Source organism: Oncorhynchus clarkii, chromosome 12 (assembly GCF_045791955.1).
Source record: "Oncorhynchus clarkii lewisi isolate Uvic-CL-2024 chromosome 12, UVic_Ocla_1.0, whole genome shotgun sequence".
Classification (NCBI taxonomy): Eukaryota; Metazoa; Chordata; class Actinopteri; order Salmoniformes; family Salmonidae; genus Oncorhynchus; species Oncorhynchus clarkii.
This window is the reverse complement of record NC_092158.1, coordinates 3,224,214-3,230,213: the sequence shown is the minus strand read 5'-3', so window position 1 is coordinate 3,230,213 and position 6,000 is coordinate 3,224,214.

Genomic DNA, 6,000 nt, shown 5'->3' with positions numbered 1-6,000 from the left:
CATGGCTGACTATATAATACTACAGTCTAGCATGGCTGACTACAGAATACTACAGTCTAGGATGGCTGACTATATAATACTACAGTCTAGGGGGGATGACTATATAATACTACAGTCTAGCATGGCTGACTATATAATACTACAGTCTAGCATGGCTGACTATATAATACTACAGTCTAGCATGGCTGACTACAGAATACTACAGTCTAGGATGGCTGACTATATAATACTACAGTCTAGCATGGCTGACTATATAATACTACAGTCTAGCATGGCTGACAATATAATACTACAGTCTAGCATGGCTGACTACAGAATACTACAGTCTAGGATGGCTGACTATAGAATACTACAGTCTAGGATGGCTGACTATAGAATACTACAGTCTAGCATGGCTGACTATAGAATACTACAGTCTAGGATGGCTGACTATATAATACTACAGTCTAGCATGGCTGACTATATAATACTACAGTCTAGCATGGCTGACTATATAATACTACAGTCTAGCATGGCTGACTACAGAATACTACAGTCTAGGATGGCTGACTATATAATACTACAGTCTAGGGGGGATGACTATATAATACTACAGTCTAGCATGGCTGACTATATAATACTACAGTCTAGCATGGCTGACTATATAATACTACAGTCTAGCATGGCTGACTACAGAATACTACAGTCTAGGATGGCTGACTATATAATACTACAGTCTAGCATGGCTGACTATATAATACTACAGTCTAGCATGGCTGACTATATAATACTACAGTCTAGCATGGCTGACTACAGAATACTACAGTCTAGGATGGCTGACTATAGAATACTACAGTCTAGGATGGCTGACTATAGAATACTACAGTCTAGCATGGCTGACTATAAAATACTACAGTCTAGGATGGCTGACTGTAGAATACTACAGTCTAGCATGGCTGACTATATAATACTACAGTCTAGGATGGCTGACTACAGAATACTACAGTCTAGGATGGCTGACCACATAATACTACAGTCTAGGATGGCTGACTATATAATACTACAGTCTAGGGGGGATGACTACAGAATACTACAGTCTAGCATGGCTGACTATATAATACTACAGTCTAGCATGGCTGACTATATAAAACTACAGTCTAGGATGGCTGACTACAGAATACTACAGTCTAGCATGGCTGACTATATAATACTACAGTCTAGCATGGCTGACTACAGAATACTACAGTCTAGCATGGCTGACTATATAATACTACAGTCTAGCATGGCTGACTATATAATACTACAGTCTAGCATGGCTGACTACAGAATACTACAGTCTAGGATGGCTGACTATATAATACTACAGTCTAGGGGGGATGACTATATAATACTACAGTCTAGCATGGCTGACTATATAATACTACAGTCTAGCATGGCTGACTATATAATACTACAGTCTAGCATGGCTGACTACAGAATACTACAGTCTAGCATGGCTGACTATATAATACTACAGTCTAGGATGGCTGACTACAGAATACTACAGTCTAGCATGGCTGACTATATAATACTACAGTCTAGGATGGCTGACTACAGAATACTACAGTCTAGCATGGCTGACTATATAATACTACAGTCTAGCATGGCTGACTACAGAATACTACAGTCTAGCATGGCTGACTATATAATACTACAGTCTAGCATGGCTGACTATATAATACTACAGTCTAGCATGGCTGACTACAGAATACTACAGTCTAGGATGGCTGACTCTATAATACTACAGTCTACGGGGGATGACTATATAATACTACAGTCTAGCATGGCTGACTATATAATACTACAGTCTAGCATGGCTGACTATATAATACTACAGTCTAGCATGGCTGACTACAGAATACTACAGTCTAGGATGGCTGACTATATAATACTTTAGTCTAGCATGGCTGACTATATAATACTACAGTCTAGCATGGCTGACTATATAATACTACAGTCTAGCATGGCTGACTACAGAATACTACAGTCTAGGATGGCTGACTATAGAATACTACAGTCTAGGATGGCTGACTATAGAATACTACAGTCTAGCATGGCTGACTATAGAATACTACAGTCTAGGATGGCTGACTATATAATACTACAGTCTAGCATGGCTGACTATATAATACTACAGTCTAGCATGGCTGACTATATAATACTACAGTCTAGCATGGCTGACTACAGAATACTACAGTCTAGGATGGCTGACTATATAATACTACAGTCTAGGATGGCTGACTATATAATACTACAGTCTAGCATGGCTGACTATATAATACTACAGTCTAGCATGGCTGACTATATAATACTACAGTCTAGCATGGCTGACTACAGAATACTACAGTCTAGGATGGCTGACTATAGAATACTACAGTCTAGGATGGCTGACTATAGAATACTACAGTCTAGCATGGCTGACTATATAATACTACAGTCTAGGATGGCTGACTATAGAATACTACAGTCTAGCATGGCTGACTATATAGTACTACAGTCTAGGATGGCTGACTACAGAATACTACAGTCTAGGATGGCTGACTACATAATACTACAGTCTAGGATGGCTGACTATATAATACTACAGTCTAGGGGGGATGACTACAGAATACTACAGTCTAGCATGGCTGACTATATAATACTACAGTCTTGCATGGCTGACTATATAATACTACAGTCTAGGATGGCTGACTACAGAATACTACAGTCTAGCATGGCTGACTATATAATACTACAGTCTAGCATGGCTGACTACAGAATACTACAGTCTAGCATGGCTGACTATATAATACTACAGTCTAGCATGGCTGACTATATAATACTACAGTCTAGCATGGCTGACTACAGAATACTACAGTCTAGGATGGCTGACTATATAATACTACAGTCTAGGGGGGATGACTATATAATACTACAGTCTAGCATGGCTGACTATATAATACTACAGTCTAGCATGGCTGACTATATAATACTACAGTCTAGGATGGCTGACTACAGAATACTACAGTCTAGGATGGCTGACTACATAATACTACAGTCTAGGATGGCTGACTATATAATACTACAGTCTAGGGGGGATGACTACAGAATACTACAGTCTAGCATGGCTGACTATATAATACTACAGTCTAGCATGGCTGACTATATAATACTACAGTCTAGGATGGCTGACTACAGAATACTACAGTCTAGCATGGCTGACTATATAATACTACAGTCTAGCATTGCTGACTACAGAATACTACAGTCTAGCATGGCTGACTATATAATACTACAGTCTAGCATGGCTGACTATATAATACTACAGTCTAGCATGGCTGACTACAGAATACTACAGTCTAGGATGGCTGACTATATAATACTACAGTCTAGGGGGGATGACTATATAATACTACAGTCTAGCATGGCTGACTATATAATACTACAGTCTAGCATGGCTGACTATATAATACTACAGTCTAGCATGGCTGACTACAGAATACTACAGTCTAGCATGGCTGACTATATAATACTACAGTCTAGGATGGCTGACTACAGAATACTACAGTCTAGCATGGCTGACTATATAATACTACAGTCTAGGATGGCTGACTACAGAATACTACAGTCTAGCATGGCTGACTATATAATACTACAGTCTAGCATGGCTGACTACAGAATACTACAGTCTAGCATGGCTGACTATATAATACTACAGTCTAGCATGGCTGACTATATAATACTACAGTCTAGCATGGCTGACTACAGAATACTACAGTCTAGGATGGCTGACTATATAATACTACAGTCTAGGGGGGATGACTATATAATACTACAGTCTAGCATGGCTGACTATATAATACTACAGTCTAGCATGGCTGACTATATAATACTACAGTCTAGCATGGCTGACTACAGAATACTACAGTCTAGGATGGCTGACTATATAATACTACAGTCTAGCATGGCTGACTATATAATACTACAGTCTAGCATGGCTGACTATATAATACTACAGTCTAGCATGGCTGACTACAGAATACTACAGTCTAGGATGGCTGACTATAGAATACTACAGTCTAGGATGGCTGACTATAGAATACTACAGTCTAGCATGGCTGACTATATAATACTACAGTCTAGCATGGCTGACTATATAATACTACAGTCTAGCATGGCTGACTATATAATACTACAGTCTAGCATGGCTGACTATATAATACTACAGTCTAGCATGGCTGACTACAGAATACTACAGTCTAGGATGGCTGACTATATAATACTACAGTCTAGGGGGGATGACTATATAATACTACAGTCTAGCATGGCTGACTATATAATACTACAGTCTAGCATGGCTGACTATATAATACTACAGTCTAGCATGGCTGACTACAGAATACTACAGTCTAGGATGGCTGACTATATAATACTACAGTCTAGCATGGCTGACTATATAATACTACAGTCTAGCATGGCTGACTATATAATACTACAGTCTAGCATGGCTGACTACAGAATACTACAGTCTAGGATGGCTGACTATAGAATACTACAGTCTAGGATGGCTGACTATAGAATACTACAGTCTAGCATGGCTGACTATATAATACTACAGTCTAGGATGGCTGACTATAGAATACTACAGTCTAGCATGGCTGACTATATAATACTACAGTCTAGGATGGCTGACTACAGAATACTACAGTCTAGGATGGCTGACTACATAATACTACAGTCTAGGATGGCTGACTATATAATACTACAGTCTAGGGGGGATGACTACAGAATACTACAGTCTAGCATGGCTGACTATATAATACTACAGTCTAGCATGGCTGACTATATAATACTACAGTCTAGGATGGCTGACTACAGAATACTACAGTCTAGCATGGCTGACTATATAATACTACAGTCTAGCATGGCTGACTACAGAATACTACAGTCTAGCATGGCTGACTATATAATACTACAGTCTAGCATGGCTGACTATATAATACTACAGTCTAGCATGGCTGACTACAGAATACTACAGTCTAGGATGGCTGACTATATAATACTACAGTCTAGGGGGGATGACTATATAATACTACAGTCTAGCATGGCTGACTATATAATACTACAGTCTAGCATGGCTGACTATATAATACTACAGTCTAGCATGGCTGACTACAGAATACTACAGTCTAGGATGGCTGACTATATAATACTACAGTCTAGCATGGCTGACTATATAATACTACAGTCTAGCATGGCTGACTATATAATACTACAGTCTAGCATGGCTGACTACAGAATACTACAGTCTAGGATGGCTGACTATAGAATACTACAGTCTAGGATGGCTGACTATAGAATACTACAGTCTAGCATGGCTGACTATAGAATACTACAGTCTAGGATGGCTGACTATATAATACTACAGTCTAGCATGGCTGACTATATAATACTACAGTCTAGCATGGCTGACTATATAATACTACAGTCTAGCATGGCTGACTACAGAATACTACAGTCTAGGATGGCTGACTATATAATACTACAGTCTAGGGGGGATGACTATATAATACTACAGTCTAGCATGGCTGACTATATAATACTACAGTCTAGCATGGCTGACTATATAATACTACAGTCTAGCATGGCTGACTACAGAATACTACAGTCTAGGATGGCTGACTATATAATACTACAGTCTAGCATGGCTGACTATATAATACTACAGTCTAGCATGGCTGACTATATAATACTACAGTCTAGCATGGCTGACTACAGAATACTACAGTCTAGCATGGCTGACTACAGAATACTACAGTCTAGGATGGCTGACTATATAATACTACAGTCTAGGGGGGATGACTATATAATACTACAGTCTAGCATGGCTGACTATATAATACTACAGTCTAGCATGGCTGACTATATAATACTACAGTCTAGCATGGCTGACTACAGAATACTACAGTCTAGCATGGCTGACTATATAATACTACAGTCTAG